General features: G+C 37.8%; 1 long non-coding RNA gene across 1 annotated transcript; it reads right to left on the bottom strand.

The window, feature by feature from the left end:
* Nucleotides 1-8,906: 8,906 nt before the first annotated feature.
* LOC145539017 (uncharacterized) lies at nt 8,907-18,004 on the bottom strand. The gene is made up of 2 exons (XR_014077507.1): nt 17,922-18,004; nt 8,907-9,096 (listed from the first exon to the last, which is right to left on the bottom strand). It is a non-coding gene; the product is annotated as an uncharacterized LOC145539017 (long non-coding RNA).
* Between the last annotated feature and the right edge of the window lie 760 nt (nt 18,005-18,764).

Raw genomic sequence — 18,764 nt, 5'->3', positions numbered from 1 at the left:
ACTAATATCTCACATGCCGCAGGGAAGTCTGGGCACCACAACTACAGAGCCTGAGTGCTATAGAGCCCAAGAGCTGCACCTGGAGAAAAGCCTGTGCACCTTAATGAAAGGTGCCACATTCCACAGTAAAGATCCTGCGTGCTGCAACTAAGTCCAGATGCAGCCAAATTTTTAAAAAATAATTAAAATTTAAAAAACTGTCCAAAAAGGAAACAAAACAAAACAAACCTCCTGTTGGTAACTCTTGCTTTCTACTGCCTTTTCTTTGAGAGAGTCAGTTCACTTTTCATTCAAGGAAGTAAATGGAATCTCTCAAATGGAGCTGGTCCTCGCCTCTTTTCTTCAATATTTGTCACTTCCTGAACAACAACAAAGCCAATCTATTCCAAGACCATACTTTTTTTTAATCAAAGCTGTACTGCTATGGGCAATAGAGAACAAAATCTTAACTCATTTTGGGAAATAGATGATGACTAGGAATCCAGTGGAACCCACAAATCTGTAAGCCTTCCTTAGAAATTTTGTAAAATTTGTGCAATTTTTGTATTCTGGTTTATAATATATTTATGACTGTTTCAATATGAAACAACAATTTTAAAGAAGTCTCACATCCACTATCAGTCACTCCCCATCCCCACCACGCCTCAGCCCCTAATAACCACTAGTAAACTTTCTGAAGCTATTTTTTTTTAAAAAAAAAGAAGAAAGAAATAATATTTTAAACTTACCATTCATGTGCTTTTATTCATCTTTCCAATAAATCTGAAAAATTGACTCTACAGACAAGTGGCCTACATTTATCCTATAGTTTTCCATATATCCACGGAATACTTCAGCAGCCTAGTTTGAGAAGGACTGAGAGATGATATAACCAACCATCAAGACACTTCCCAAAATCACAGATAAGTGGATTTGCCTTCAAAAGTCCATTTCTCTGTACACCTGCATCGATCGTTCTCTGCAGAGATTTCTTTTGGTAAATAGAAGCATCCCCTGCAAGACCATAGTTGATCTAATGGTCTTAAAACAGTCTTGAACACTTTTTCAGCAGCAAAAATCAGATGCCAAGAGCTGCACTGTAAAGACTCTGCCCAGCACTTTCTTCTCCAAAAGGGCACCGGCAGCTACTCAGTATTCCACATTTCTTATCCCATCCCTTAGAGATATTTTCAGTGAGAAATTTGAAGCTAATGCATAATTTATTGTGTTAACTGTTATCCTTTTCTAATACAGATAAACAGATGTTTTAATCAAAGCACAACCAAATTAAAGAAAATAAATCATTTGGTTTTATACTAAGAAATAAATTTGACAACAATAACATACATTTTGCTACCACAAAGTTCTACACTTTCATTGTTTAATAAAAAAAATAGAGAATGTCTATGTATTGCTCAGGGATCCTCAGAGTCATAATCAATAGACTGGGTATATAAATAGAAAGAGATTAAGGAATCCACTCATGTTTACAAATGCTGCAGAGTCCAAAATTACAGGATAGGTTGGCAGACTGGGGACCAGAGAAGAATCAATGTTACAATTCAAGTCTAAAGACCACTAGGCTAGAAAACCAGAGAAAAGCTAATCTTGCGGTCCTAGTCCTAAAGCCATCTGCTGGCAGAATTCCCTCTTCCTCAGGAGGCCAGCCTGTTCTATTCAGGCCTTTAACTGATTGGATGAGTTACAGAGGGCAATCTGCTTTACTCAAAGTCCACTAATTTAAGTGTTAATCTCATACAAAAGCACCCTCACTGAAACACGCAGAATAATGTTTGAAGACATATCTGAGCAGAGTGACCCAGCCAAGTTGACACATAAAATTAACCATTACAACCTATTTTAAGTGATTAAATTGATTACACACACACACACTCAGTTGTGACTGGAGCAATATATGGTAGGGAAAAAAGAAAAAGATTTTGATTCATTTTATTCAGTATAACATAAGAAAGAATCTTGGTGGATTGTGAGGCACTAATAATGGGAAGTTATGTTAGCTACCATGTTGATTTTGAAGCAGGTTAACATTAAGAAACAATTCTACAATTAGATTGTTATCTGATCAAACAAGTATGGAAAGAAGGTTTCTTATTTAAAGATAGCTTTATGAGAAATCATTACAAATTAATATATCAGAAAATGAAAAAGAAAACCTAGGTCTACCTAAAATAATTTATCTAGAAATCTAGTGGTTAACTTCCACATAGCTGAGCAGGAAGTGAGTAGTCAGTTGTATAGACAGATTTTAAGAAAACCCAGATATCACATATTTAGCATCCACATACAAAATTGGCTTAGAATACAACAACTCTGAATTCAGTGTTTAAAGAAATTGATTATATTGAGATACCAATTATCTGGTTGACTCCATTTAACTGATTATTCTCCCAATGGTATGTGAACTGATATAGTGATTTTTTTTCATTTTTGGTGGGGGAAAGGGAGTATTTTTTAAGTCTGTATCTAATTTATAAACCTTACGTAAAAGTCTGCCTATTTAAAGACTGAAGACTCTCAACATTTTTAAGAGCCCAGAACAACCTAAAGCAATCTGGACAATATTAGGAAAAATAGAGAGGATCAGAGACTATCCTTCTGCTCCCTTACTTCCTGAGACTCTACACGACCTCTGTGGCTGGGGTGTTTACATGTTCTATTGCAGCATTAAGAACATACATGCTGTGGTGACTCTGAATTCTTCTAACTAGAAAGTTTACATTTTAGGGCTTAGAGGGAACCATGTTGATTTACTCTCTTTGTCTGATTGATTAAAAAGGCCAGTATTTAAGTGGAAGTGGCTGGTAATGATATTACCACTAAATTCAGACTCCACTGAGACTTTGGCGCAAATTTGAGGCTCACCAACTTCACTCTCATTACATAAACATTATCTGCTAAGTTTTCAGCAATTTTTTTTATAGAACCAGTTAACCAATATGCCAAAAATCAGACTGATCCTTTTGATGGTCTCTTGGAAGACCATCCCTCCAGAATTCCTGAAATGCTGTTTCATATGGTTTCCCATTAGACGTTCCAATGCTAAACTAGTCCAAGGAAACAATTCTAAGTCTTCCTCAAGGCAATTCATAAGATGTATGGCTCTAATATTGTTATGTATCCAAAAAACCTGCCATTGTTTTAAAACTTTGGGCTGATTAAGAGGGGAGAAAATAATTTTTTTACTGACATAGTCTTTCTTGTGTACTATACTGGACAGTTTATATACTTTATTGTATTAAATTAGGATAGCATTCTGATAAGACAGGTCCTGCAGATCCTACCTTAAAGAAAAAAATTAAGGCTTAGATATATTCTGCTGATACAGCTGACTTAGAGGTAGCTCTAAAGTGGTAATTAGAATGTCTACACTTAAATACTGGCTTCACCATTGCTAGCTATGCCGTCTTGTGCAAGTATGGGCCTTACCTCTCTGGGCCTCAGTTTTCTCTTCTGTAATGTGGTAATAACTGAACATAGTTAATGTGAGGAATACTTAAAATGGTATGCATAAAGCACTTAGAACATTGCCTGGCATGTACATAAACACTCAGTAAAAATTAGCTATTACTCTTAAGAAAAAAAGTGAGCTATTATTCTTACGTTGCCAAAGGTTACATGAAATTTCATGCTCTTTTCACTTACCACAATTTTGCTCTAGAACTCTGTAGCCCAGAACTCAAACCTCCCCATGGTCTGGCTGGCCTCTTTCCTATTTATTTCCTCTACTCCCCTGAAATACTCCTGCTACTTTGCATCATTTATTGATTCATTTATTTACTTATCTAACAAACACTATGGCCATCTCTCTCTGGCCTAGTCAAGGTAGAGATACAAAGAGGACTGAGACATAGTCCCTTCTCCACAGAGCATTATGTTCAGGAAAAGTGTTAAATATCCATTGTATTTATTCAAATGAATTGTGCTGTGCTCAGTCACTCAGTCATGGCTGACTCTGCAACCCCATGGACTGCAGTCCGCCAGGCTGTCTGTCTATGGAATTCCCCAGGCAAGAATACTGGAGTGGGTTGCCATTTCCTCCTCCAGGGGATCTTCCTGACCAGGGATCAAACCCGCGTCTCCTGTGTCTCCTGCATTGGCAGGCAGATTCTGTACCACAGAGCCTCCTGGGAAGCCCCATACGTGAATTACAGAAACTCAAATGACAAACCATGTGTGCACAAAGGACAGACAGCTTAATCAGCCTGGGGGAATTAGGGAAATGTTCACTGAGAAGATAGCTTTAGATTCAGGTTTTAAAGGATGCATAAAAATAGTATGTTTATGCCATCTCTATAATAACAGCTTTTCTATGATACTACATTTTATACTTACAGTATATAGTTATACTATTATAGTATAAATTTATACTATTACACTATTGTAGTATAAGCTTTTTAAGATCAAGATTTACAAGAGATTTATATTTGTAACTCCACCAATATCCAGGATGGTCATGTGTATGCAGTGAGAATTTGATGAGTAAATTGGTATTATTTAGGAAGATGCTTATCAAGGAGGTAAGTGGTATACACAAGATTTTCCTGCTACCCTTTACTATAGACCAAATGTTTGCAACTCCCCCAAAATACATATATTGCACTCTAATCTCCAATGTAATGGGTTTGGAAGGGGGAACTTTGGGGTGATTAGGTCAGAGAGTGGACCTTTCATGAATGGGATTAGTGCCTTTATGAAAAAGACCCTAGAGAGCTTCTTTGCCCTTTCTGCCATGTGAGGACACATCTAGGAACCAGGAAGCAGGCCCTCAACAGACACCAAAGCTACTGGCACCTTGATTTTGAACTTCGCAGCCTCCAGTATTATGGGAAATAAATCTCTGTTGTTTATGGTATCCTGTTATAAAAGCACAAACGAATTAAGGCACATTCTTATATCAGTGGTCAGACAAACTAATAAGATGCAGTATAATTTATCCACATGCTGTCCAGTGAATCAATAAGAGAACTAAGAACTCAATAATATTTTTTTTCATTTCTGGCCTTTAGTTTCATCTACACAGCAGATCCAATCTCAAAAGACATCCATCCTCCTATTTCAATTCATTATAATTTAAATAGAATAACTAATGGATGGGAGTACTGTACATATAGAACAAATTAAAAATGAAGTTATTTATTTTCATGTGTTGATTTTACTTATTCCATTTATTTTCTTCAAATTGATCTAAAACATCTTAGGCAATAGAACCAGCAGAGAAATATATATATATATATATATATATATATCTCACACTATTATCTTCAATGATAGAGAGAGCCTGAATGAATTTTATTGAAAGTAATTTAACATTGACTGGTTAAACATATAAACTACCCATCTGAAGCAGAGATACTGCCAGACTCCTTCAAATTAGAGACAAAAAATAAATGTCTGGAGATAACATCACAAATTGGAACTGTCTTAGACGGCAGTTCATATGTAAAAATAAAATAAATTATATAATTCAAAATATTTTATATCATCCATCACAGTGACAAAAGCAGCTGCATTTTCTCCTTCTGATCATAATGTTTTTTTAACAGACAATTTCAGGAAAGGTACGTCTTCTTAGCTCTACCCTCTTTTACTCCATCAAAAGTACATTTTTAAAAGAAATTCCTTGATGATCTTTAATCCAGGCGATAACTACAGAGAAAAAAAATGACTTGTGGTATCATTGAAATTTTAAAAACCTTTAAACTTACCATACACAGACTCTCTGACATTTTTCTTGAGAGGCCTAAAGTTTAACTCCTGGTTCTGCCCCTTTGTTGAGGGATGAGGAGGATGCAGTCTGGTATTGAAGAATGTGGGCTTCCCTGGTGGCTCAGACAGTAAAGAAACTTCCTGCAACTCAGGAGACTTGGGTTCAGTCCTGGGTCGGGAAGATCCCTTGCAGAAGGGAATGACTTCCCACTCAAATATTCTTGCCTAGAGAATTCCATGGACAGAGGAGCCTGGTGGGCTACAGTTCATGAGGTTGCAAAGAGTCAGACACAACTGAGTGACTAACACACACACACATACTGAAGGTTGCAGTCTCTGGAGCCAGAGGCCTGGGCCATAATTCCCTTCCTAGCATATTCTCCTTGGTTGCATTCCTTGGGCCCATTGTGGCTAAGTTTGCCATTGTGAAACAGCAATGATAAGTGCCCTGACTTCAGTGGGGTGGAGTGGGGCTTGCAGGAGATACGCTTCTGGAACATAATAGGCTCTACAAATAGAATGCACATATCTCCACTTTGGTTTTCAAAATGGTTTAACTATAAGGAAAATTATTCATCTTATAAGCACACAGGGGGTACTTTTTTTAAGCTAGAAATATACCTGATTATGACAACAGTGTTGAAGAAACTTCCCCTAGGGGCCCCAGTCAACAGTTTTGTTTTATCACCTGAATTTCTGTTTTTTAGTTCACATACCAGCACAGATTATTTTCCCTTAATGTACCATAAAATGGTTACCGAAATGATGACTAGCAGGAAGAAATTAAAACTTAGGGAGCTCCCAAGTGTGGATATTTCCAAAACAACAGAGATGAATCTTACTAATGCTCTGTTTTTCTGAAGAATCTCAAACACTGACCCCACAGTCATACATTTGTGACTTGTTATGTTTGAGCCCACTCCAGGACTCCTGTCTGGAAAATTCCATGGACGGAGAAGCCTGATAGGCTACAGTCCATGGGGTTGCAAAGAGTCGGACATGACTGAGCAACTTCATGTTTGAGCCACCACAATACTTTGTGCTGAGGGTCAAAGATGAATGGGAGCAGTCCCTGCTCTAAAGGATCTTGAGGGCCTCAAGTGTAGTGAGAGGTTTCCTTATGTGTCCATTATGGTAATGAAAGTACCACATTGGAAGTTACAGCAGCAAAAGGCATTTGATGGCCTGCAACTGCCTTTAGCTCAGACCTCATCCTGGGCTCCCTCCCATGACATGTTCCAGTCACATTGGCTTTCACCATGACTTAAAACATGCCAAGTCTGTCCTATCCTCACAGACTTACATTTCCCCCACCTGAACTCTTCTTCCCATGAGGTTCACAATGTTGATTTCTTCTTCCCACTCAGATCTCAGTTCAAGCGTTCCTCAGTGAAAGCATCCTGGGCCAACAGGTGTTAAGTAGCTTACTGCATTAGTTTACTCCTGCCATTGGCACAAATTACCACAAACAGAGAGGACTCAACAATATGAATTTATAATCTTACAGCTCAGCAGGTCAGAAGTCCAACATCCATCTCACAGGAATCAAATGTCAGCAGGGCTGTGTTTCTTTCAGAACAATCTTGGTGAGATATCTGTTTCCTTGTCTTTCCCAGATTCAGGAAATCTTTGGTTCATAGTCCCTTTCCTCTATCGCCAAAACCAGCAATATTGCATCTTTTGCCCCTTTATCTATCACCATTCATTCTCTCTCCCCCTTTCTTTCTCTCTCTCTTCCCTTCCCCACCCCCCACCACCGCCATCACTTCTCTCTCTTCCCTGCCCCCTCATCACTTCTGTCTCTCCCTCTGTCTGACCAGAGCTAGGCAAGGTTCTCCTTTTGTAAGGACTTGTGATTAGATTCAACCCACTTGACCAACCCAGCATTGTCGTTGTTGCTGTTCAGTTGCTCAGTTGTGTCTGACTCTTTGCGACCCCATGGACCGCAGCATGCCAGACTTCCCTATCCTTCACCATCTCCTGGAGCTTGCTCAAACTCAAATCCATTGAGTCAGTGATGCCATCCAACCAACTCGTCCCCCATCGTCCCCTTCTCCTCCCACCTTCAATCTTTCCTAGCATCAGGGTCTTTTCTAAGGAGTCAGTTCTTCGCATCAGATGGCCAAAGTATTGGAGTTTCAGCTTCAGCATCAGTCCTTCCAATGAATATTCAGGACTGATTTCCTTTAGTATTGACGGGTTTGATCTCCTTGCAGTCCAAGAGACTCTCAAGAGTCTTCTCCAACACCACAGTTCAAAAGCATCAATTCTTCGGCATTCAGCTTTCTTTATGTTCTAACTCTCACATCCATACATGACCACTGGAAAAACCACACCTTTGACTAGAGGAACCTTTGTCAGCAAAGTAATGTCTCTGCTTTTTAATATGCTGTCTAGGTTGGTCATAACTTTTCTTCCAAGGAATAAGCATCTTTTAATTTCATGGCTTCAATCACCATCTGCAGTGATTTTGGAGCCCAACAAAATAAAGTCTGTCACTCTTTCCATTGTTTCCCCATCTATTTGCTATGAAGTGATGGGACCGAATGCCATGATCTTAGTTTTTTTGAGTTTTAAGCCAGCCAGCATAATCTCCCCATATCAAGGTTCTTAATCTTAACATATCTGCAACATCCCTTTTGCCATGGAAGATAATATACTCACAGATTTCGAGGATTACCATGTGGACATCTTAGGGTCTCATAGTTCTGGCTACCACAGTACTACACTTCACTTTCCCTTAATCTCTTGCCTTTTCTTATTATTTTTTGTAGCACCATATGAAATCCTCTTAATTATTTATTTACTTAAATTTATTCATTTTTATATATTTCTTTATTATATGAAAATCCCTCCACTCACTTCCCTGACACTATTCTGTAATACTGAGAAAAGAATTTGATCTACCTGATGACCGCACCAACCCCAACCCCAAAGCAGCATGACGGAGGCACTGAATGAATTATTTTTAAATGAATAAACTCAGCTTTGGTAACTGAGGTAAGCTTTAGAGAAAAATGCTTCCTAGATTAAGTCTTGAAGATATGTAAGGAGATTATGGAGTGAAAATCAGGGGTTGGACTTTCTGACCTGTGCAAGAGACAGCAGAGTCACTGCAGAAAGACAACAGTGCTCTTGGAGAACTGGCCAAGGATGAGAGAGGCTGGAAAAAAATGAGTCACAGGCAAATCACCAAAACCTTTTCAGATTTCATCTTGCATGTATTAAGAGCCATTGAAGGGTTTTGTATGGAGGCATAACTTGATTAGCTCTGCATTTAGGAAGACAATACCACTGGTGTCATTGTCAAAGGAGATTATTTGCAGGAGGGCCAAATGGGAGGCTGAGAAGTGAGTTTTGTCCTTTCTTCCAAGGTTTACGCTGATTAATCTGATAAATGAAAGAATGCAAAGTGTTAGTAGAAAATCTCTTTATTACACCAAGTAAGGCATATTATAATAATTGACCATTGGAGATAATTTTCTTCTTTCTCTTAGCAACTGTGAAAGGTTTTGGAAGCATACTGGACTGCCTTCTTAAGATTTTCTTGAAATCTTAAAGAAGATAGGTTATGTAAAATCTAACTGCTATAATAATTTTTAAAAAACCTTTAAAGATTCAGTTTTGTATGTTCCAGTCTATCAGTGTCATGTAAAGTTACACTTGGCATGGTGGTCCAGTTGTCTTTTTCTCATTTGCTCCAAGTGTACAATGGTATAAACAAAACAAAACACTGCTATGTGATGATGGCTTATAACTAAGTGGTAAGAAACAAGAAAGAGTCAAAGATGATGCCCAAGTTTCAAATGTGGGTGACGTGGGTAATGAAGCCTTCAGAAAAGGTTGATGACAGGAGGAAAATCTGATAGGTTCATGAGGTCAGGAGATGCCACGTTTGATTTTAAAAACATTTAATTTCATGGTCCATCCTCATTTCATTGTCCTTTACATTCAGATCATATTACGTACAAACACAGCTGTTCTATTTGGGAAATATGGACTCATTTCTTAATGAAGATTTTTATGTGAAAAAGATAGTGCTACTCTGGAAAAAAACGCAAAACAGACATCAAATAAGTAAATAGTCAAAAAATCCGTAGTATTTGGTAAATTGCAAAATGCTTCCCTCACTTCTCTTTTTGTCTCTCATTTCTTCAGTGATTACTTTTGAATACATGGCAATTTAAATATTAATAGTCATAGATTATATTACTTTCCAGTTTAAAAAAAATTTTAAATAATACTTTAACAGAAAATACTATCTTTTATGTAAATTCTTTATCTGACCAAAAATAATCATGACCTTCTTCCTTATTGTTGATGGTTAAGACTGTCTCTTTAGATTAATCATATTTGATGCATTTTAGGGGACCCAAATTGGAAAAAATGATTCAATTACTTTAACATATGCACAAAATGACTTACATAATTAAGGAAATTCTGTTTGTATATGGAGGCCTACATGAATTACTGATGAGTTGAGAGAAACAAAAAGAATTTCAAAACTGCCCATATCTAATGTAGCAACAATGCAGAGCAAAGGAAAGTCATTCATTGCTGGTAATACAAAATGGTACAACCACTTTGAAGACAGTTGGATAGTTTCTTACAAAGCTTACACACAGTCTTATCATAGGATCCAGTAATCACACTCGTAGGTGTTTACCCAATTAAGTTGAAAACTTACATTCACCCAAAAGCCTGCATATAAATATTTATAGCATCACCATTCATAATGGCCCAAAACAGGAAGCAACCAAGATAACCTTCAACAGGTGAATAAATAAACTGTGGTACATCCGTACAGTGCAATATTATTTAGCAATAAAAATATATACACTATCTAGCCATGAAAAGACATAGAGAAACCTTGCATGGATACAACTAAGTTAAAGAAGCCAGTGTGAAAACAGTACATACTGTATGACTCCAACTATACCACCTTTCAGAAAATGCAAAACTAGCAAGAATAAACAGATTAATGGTTGCCAAAGGATTGGGTGATAAATAGGGAGGGATAAATAGGTCAAGTACAGGGGATTTTTAGAAGGTAAAACAATTCTGTATGTTACAGTGATGGTAGATTCATGACACTGTCAAAACTCATAGAATACTCATTACAGGATAAACTTTAGTGTAAACCATGTACTTTAACTAATAAAAATGTCTAAATATGGGTTCATTACTTGTAACAAATGTACCATACTAATGCCAGATATTAATAGGGGAAATTGTATGTGTAGGGGTTGCAGTACATGGGAACTCCACGTACTGCCTCCTCAATTTTCTGTAAATCTAAAACTATACTAAAAATAAAGCTTATTAATTTATTAATGAAGAAGAAAAAAGCACTATACTGACATTTTATAAACTATTTAAGTGCCAACAAACACACCTACCTTCCAGAAGATTTTACTTGGAGGAAGAGTGATCATGCACCTGATTTGCCTGGGATGGTCCCAGGTCATGTCACTTAATTCAGTTATAATTATTAACTGAGCCTCTCTTTGTTCCCAAAAGCGCTTCATTTGGGATGATAAATTACATGATCACTGTACTTAGGAAAAAGGGAAGTAACATCTTTGTAACATCTGTCTTTGAATGCAAGGAACTGGACCATGCCCTTTCCTTAGTGTCTCATTCAAGACTCAACAATGTTCCTATGAAGATGACTTTGTCCTCCCCAATTTGTAGATGGAAAACTTGAAGCTTAGAAGCTCACTTACTTAACCATACACGTAGTCACTGGCAAATCCTGCAGTTAAACCTTCATCTCTAGGACTCCAAAGATTTTGCCCTTTCTACTGCACTATCTGAATGTTGAAGAAAAGCCAGGTCATCTTTGGACTTCTTTCCAAACTTTGTAATTCTTTAAAGAATTCTATGGTAGTTATACCTAAGAAGCTCATATGCATGGTACTGAGCTAGTATAAAGTAGAGATTTTTAGAGTTTCATTTATAAAACTCCTGAGGAGTTTTTTCAATAAATGATAATGATGTTACATGTTATTTTCTGTTTATCCCCAGGTATCTGACAATGACTCATAAGTACAATGCTAGGTAGCACCCAGATCTACTGTCTGATCTGAGTAGAGAAAACCTACTGGCCTGTGCCACCATATGTCTGCAGCAGGAATGAATTTTTGGGGAAGCAGAGAATCCTGTGGATCATGGCATCTCACTCTTCTGACCGGCTGAAAACAACAAACTGACCTTTTTCTTTTTTTTACTCTCAGTACAGCTAGGCTTGGTTCAAAGCAGTTTCCTAGTAAGTCTTCCATACAGATTCTTCTCCATCACTTCCATATTCTTCTCAGAGTGTATCAGCCATCTCAGGCACTTGCTATCTTTCCAAAAAAGAAAGGCCTGCCTTGGGATATCATTTTCAGTTGTGACAGAATACACTGGAATGGAAGTTGTTTCATAAAGGATCTCTTCAAAAGACGATTAAACTTTCCTACCTAGGTGAAACTTTTGAAAAGTGGGTAAGAACTTCACTATGTGTCATGCTTTAGGAAGCAGGTTGTGTAGTAGATGCGAGTATCATCTCTAGATTGGGTATGAGGTCTGCCATCTTGAATCCTGCCAGTAGTACCTCTTCTCTGGTCCTCAGTTTTCTCAGGTGAGACATGGAAGCAATAAAGCAGACATTTCATAGGGATGAGCTTGTTATGAGCTTAAACAGGTATATAAGAGACTTAGCCTTGCAATGTAAGTTCTGTGAGAGTAGGAGAGATTTGACTCCATTCATACAGTTCCAGAAGTTTTTAAAGTATGATCTAAGGACTCGGGCAGGGGGCAGTCCTAAGGTCAAAACTATTTTATTAAAAACACTAAGACATAGACTTATGGACATGGAGATAGGGGAAGAGAGGATGAGATGAAAACAAAAACAAAAACACTAAGACATTATTTACCTTTTTAACTCTCATTCTCAAATGAGTGCAGAATGGAATTTTCCAGAATCTACATGGTGAGAGATATTGTAATACATAGAATGCATAAGCAGATATGAGAAAACCTAGCTGCCTTTTATTGAAGAGATTTGTAAAATTATAAAACAATAACACTCTTCTCACTAACATTTTTTTGCTAAAAATAGTTGTTCACATAAAAATATGTTTTATGTTAACATGTAATAGATTTATATTATTATTGGTAAGAGAATAAATGAATGCAAATTTTTAAATATTCCAGTTGAACTTTCTAATATAGTAAATATCAATGGCTATACCTCACATAGTCAAAGTTTCTTTGAGGCCTAAAACAATTTGTAAGAGTGTGAGGGGGTCGTGAGACCAAGAAAAGCAAGAGCCACTAATTTAGCCCAAGCACGGCACATGGTAACCACTTACTAAAATAATGATCGAATCTCTAGGGCCTGGCTTAGTGTAACTGCTCAATAAATGAGATTGCTGTTGCTGCTGCTGATGTGTTGATGGTGGTGATGAAAATCATGATGTGAAGTTTGTTGGGAGCCTTTTATATGACTGGAGTAAATATAACAGTAATTTTTAATGGAAATCTTCTCTTGCCTTAGGCATAGCAGATGTTAGAGTTTAAAGTAATACCAAAGTATTTTCAGTGTTTAGACTCCTTTTTTTGTTCATTCTCTTCCTAATGGGGTTACTCATTCTCATTCTACCAGAAGCACTTTGGAATTGAGCCAAGGTCTTAAAAATTCAAAATACTATGTTTGGCACCAGACTGAGTGATATGAAGGTCAGGATCTTTGTGTTTCACAAATTAAGGAGTCATGGGCATGTACTTAATATTTACTACAAAAACTAGAGGGAGAACATGCCTCTAAAATTTCTCAACAAACAGGGTGATGGAGGGTTCCATGCCCCCAGTCCTCCTCTCAATTTCCCCTTCCTAGGAGAAATTGTCTAGTCTAGCTACTAGAACACACACTTATATTTTGTCTAGATATGCTGCTACACTGGCTCACCAGGAAGAAAAACATTTCTGGGTAGTGTTCACTGATTTCCATGGTATAAATACAGGGCTTCTCAGGTGGCTCAGTGGTAAAGAATCTGCCTGCCAATGCTAGGAGTCATTGAGTCGGTGCTCTAAAGCCCGGGAGCCACAACTACTGAACCCACGTGCCACACCTGCTGAAGCCTGCGTGCCCTAGAGCCCACGCTCCACAAGAGAAGTCACAGCAATGAGAAGCCAGTGAGTTGCAACTGGAGAGTAGTCCCCACTCAATACACCTGAAAAGTCCAAGCAGTGATAAAGGACCAGCACAGCCAAAAATATATAAATTATTTTTTTAAAAGTTTATGACTCTTAAATATTTTCAACATACTACAAATTAAGTATTTTGTATATGATCTCAAGGTCTAAAAGGAACCATTAGGAAAAAATAATTTGAGAAAATATTTTGTTCACATGTAGCTTCATGGGAATTATATGATGATGTAGTCTCAAAATTCAGAAAACTAAGATCATGGCATCTGGTCCCATCACTTCATGGCAAATAGATAATGAAACAGTGGAAACAGTGGCAGACTTTATTTTTGGGGGGCTCCAAAATCACTGCAGATGGTGACTGCAGCCATGAAATTAAAAGACGCTTACTCCTTGGAAGAAAAGTTATGACCAATATAGACAGCATATTAAAAAGCAGAAACGTTACTTTGCCAACAAAGGTCCATCTAGTCAAGGCTATGGTTTTTCCAGTAGTCATGTATGGATGTGAGAGTTGGACTATAAAGAAAGCTGAGCACCGCAGAATGGATGCTTTTGAAATGTGTTGGAGAAGACTCTTGAGAGTCCCTTGGACTGCAAGGAGATCCAATCAATCCATCCTAAAGGAGATTAATCCTGGGTGTTCATTGGAAGGACGGACTTTGAAGCTGAAACTCCAATACTTTGGCCACCTCATGTGAAGAACTGACTCCTTAGAAAAGACCCTGATGCTAGGAAAGATTGAAGGTGGGAGGAGAAGGGAACGACAGAGGATGAGGTGGTCAGATGGCATCACTGACTCGATGGACATGAGTTTGGGTAAACTCCGGGAGTTGGTGATGGACAGGGAGGCCTGGCGTGTTGCAGTCCATGGGGTTGCAGAGTTGGACACTACTGAGCGACTGTACTGAACTGTACTGAACTGAACTGAACTGAATGGTGGGATTAATTTTTATATTGACTGGTAATACTAAATGATTCATTTTAAAATTTCAGCTTTGTTGAGGTATAACTGACATACAAAACTGCATGATTTTTAAAGTGTACATGCATGCCACAACTAGAGAGTGCACATACCACAACTTCTGAGTGCACATGCCCTAGAGCCCGTGCTCCACAACAAGAGAAGCCTGCCAGCCACAACTTGAGAAAATCCATGCATCACAACCTAGAGCCCGCACACCACAGTGAAGACTCAGAACAGCCAAATAAAAGTAAACAAATACATAAAGTGTACACTGTGGTGATTTGATATAGGTCTACATTGTGAAAGAATCCCCCCATTCAGTTAATAAATATATCCATCACTTCACACAGTTCTGTTTTGTGTGTGTGTGTGGGTGAACATTTAAGTTCTACCCTCTTAGCAAATACCAATTGTGCAAAATAGTATTACCAACAATAGCCACCATGTTATACATTAGATGCTTAGAACTTATTCATCCTATAGCTATATAATAAAAGTTCGCACCTGCTTACCCCCCTTTCCCTGTTTCCCCCGTCCTCCAGCCCCTGGTAACTATTTTTAAGTTCTCTGTTTTTATGTTTGATTTTTGTTTTAGATTCCACATAGCTAAACTGTATTCTTAAACAAAACAAAACTAATCTAGGATTACGTCCCACAGTTCTTTCTTTAGTATCTTTCATCACTAAACTCAAGTCTAGCTCCAATCTTTTCAGAATCGTGTGCTTATTTTCTCCTTGCTCTTGTTAACTCACAGTGTGTGGTGAGGTAATTGGAAGGCAAGGAGCTGTGTTTAATCCTTTTTTGCATGGTTTGACTTGGCATTCCAGAATGCACAATTTCACGAAGAGAGACAAGCAGAATGACTCAAGCTAATATCAAATGCAAATTTCTAGCCTGTTTCTCAGCATGCTAGGTAGTAAAATCAAGGAACTATAGGTTGTAAATGAATTTAGAGGTCATTCATTTCCTTGAAACTTACAATATAGTTAGGAACCAGCAGCATTAGCAGCATCAGTTTGTTCAAAATGTAAAACCACAGATCTCACCTCAGACCTGCTGAATCAGACTCTATTTTAACAAGACCCCAGGTAATTTGGTTACCTGCAATACACCAATTTTGAAGTGGCAAACCAGCCTCTCCTTGAGTGTGTGCAGTCACAGGAACTCATTCCAATTTCTTTTTCCTCCAAAGCATTTTAGCCAGTACTTAGATTAATTTGAAACTATTGGGTTTTTTCTTTATTTTTAATTGAAGGATAATTGTTTTACAAAATTCTGTTTTCTGTAAAACCTCAACATGAATCAGCCATAGGTATACATATATCTCCTCCCTTTTGAACCTCCCTCCCATCTCCCTGCCCATCCCACCCTTCTAGGTTGATACAGAGCCCCTGTTTGGGTTTCCTGAGACATACAGAAAATTCCCATTGGCTATCTATTTTACACATGGTAATGTAAGTTTCCATGCTACTCTCTCCATACATCTCATCCTCTCCTTCCCTCTTCCCATATCCATAAGTCTATTTTCTGTGTCTGTTTCTCCATTGCTGCCCTGCAAATAAATTCTTTAGTGCCATTTTTCTCGATTTCATATATATGCATTAGTATACAATATTTATCTTTCTCTTTCTGACTTACTTCACTCTGTATAATAGGCTCTAAGTTCATCCACCTCATTAGAACTGACTCAAATATGTTCCTTTTTATGGCTGAGTAATATTCCATTGTGTATATGTACCACAACTTCTTTATCTATTCATCTGTCGATAGACATCTAGGTTGCTTCCATGTTCTAGCTGATGTAAATAGTGCTGCAATGAACAATGGGATACATGTGTCTTTTTCAATTTTTGTTTCCTCAGGGTATATGCCTAGGAGTGGAATTGCTGGGTCATATGGTGGTTTTATTCCTAGTTTTTTAAGGAATCTCCATACCGTCTTCCATAGTGGCTGTATCAATTTACATTCCTATCAACACTGTAAGAGCATTCCCTTTTCTCCACACCCTCTCCAGCATTCATTGTTTGTAGACTTTTTGATGATGGCCATTCTGACCAGTGTGAGGTGATAGATACCTCATTGTAGTTTTGATTTGAATTTCTCTAATAATAAGCAATGTTGAGCATCTTTTCTTGTGTTTGTTTGTCATCTGTATGTCTTTGGAGAAATGTCTGTTTAGGTCTTTTTCCCACTTTTTGATTGGGTTGTTTGTTTTTCTGGTATTGAGTTGTATGAGCTGCTTGTATATTTTGGAAATTAATCCTTTGTCAGTTGTTTCATTTGCTATTATTTTCTCCCATTCTGAGGGTTGTCTTTTCACCTTGCTTAGAGTTTCCTTTGCTGCGTAAAAGCTTTTAAGTTTAATCAGGTCCCATTTGTTTACTTTTGTTTTTATTTCCATTACTCTAGGAGATGGGTAATAGAGGTTCTTGCTTTGATTTATGTCATCGAGTGTTCTGCCTATGTTTTCCTCTAAGAGTTTTATATTTTCTGCCTTACATTTAGGTCTTTAATCCATTTTGAGTTTATCTTTGTGTATGGTGTTAGGAAGTGTTCTAACTTCATTCTTTTACATGTGGCTGTCCAGTTTTCCCAGCACCATTTATTGAAGAGGCTGTCTTTGCCCCATTGTGTATTCTTGCCTCCTTTGTCAAAAATAAGGTACCAATAGGTTCATCGGTTTATTTCTGGACTTTCTATTTTATAATTTGGAACTACTGTTTTAGTGGTAGCTTTCACTTGCTCAAATTAATCACTGGATGTCCACAAGTATTACTCCAGAATTTGTAGCCAAACACAATCTAGACCTTTCCATTCTTATTTTCCAGTTTAGTTTATATGGTGCTTCTATTCCAGCAAAATTGACTATCTTAAAAGTACCCTGGAAATTGACCTACCTGTGTCACATAACAAACCTAGCAGTCAGTTCTGTAGGTACCATGTTCTATATCACTCTTCCTCTCTGGAACCATCTTTCCACATTGATTTGCTTGTGTAGATTCTATTCACCCACAAAAGCCCACCTCAGGGCTCTCCAGAGGACAATCCGACTCACCTGTACTTCCAAAGACATTCACTGGAGCAGGGCCAAAGGACCAGTGCCTTATCATTGTGTTCCATTTAACCTGTTTGGGGGCTTTAGAAAATTAGAATTTCAGTGCCCTTAAACAGGACATGCACTGTCTGGTTTGACCACAGTTCTCACTTTCTGTATCATCCTTGAACAGATTCATACATTTACAATAACAACTTTTCATTTAGCATACTCTGACCTGGTAATTCTTCCCTAAACAGAGGGCTCCTCCAATGCTCTGAGCCAATTCCCAAATTATACACAATTTTTCTTTCTACATTTAATCTCTTGACCATGCTCTTTCATCTGTATTACTCTGCATAGGCAACAATAACAAAATACCACAGACTGGGTGGCTTAAATAACATAATTTACTTTCTCACATTTCTGAAAACTAGAAGTCCAAGATGAGCTGCTGTCAGGGTTGGTATCTGGTAAGACCCCTCTTCTCAGCTTACAGGTAGTCATCTTCTCACTGTGCCCTCACGGGGCTCTTCTCTGTGTATGCACACGGAGAGAGATCTCTGTCTCTCCCTATAAGGACACCAGTTGTATCAAATTAGGATCCCACCTTTATGACCTCATTTACTTTAGTACCTCCTTAAAGGCGCTGTTTCCTACTACAGTCACATTGGCAGGGGTTAGAGCTTCAACATATAAATTTGGTGGTTGTGGGGTGCATAATTCAGTCCATAACATTATCAAAACACATTTGTATCCTGAAGAATCACACATGATATTGTACAAATTTCCTCTGTCTTTATCATCTAAGGACTTTATCATCAAAGACATTCACCTAAACTTGCCAGCTGAACTGAATGCAGT

This window comes from Giraffa tippelskirchi, chromosome 2 (assembly GCF_054371585.1).
Source record: "Giraffa tippelskirchi isolate mGirTip1 chromosome 2, T2T-mGirTip1v1.2.pri, whole genome shotgun sequence".
NCBI lineage: Eukaryota > Metazoa > Chordata > Mammalia > Artiodactyla > Giraffidae > Giraffa > Giraffa tippelskirchi.
This window is presented reverse-complemented; position numbering and strand designations above follow the sequence as displayed.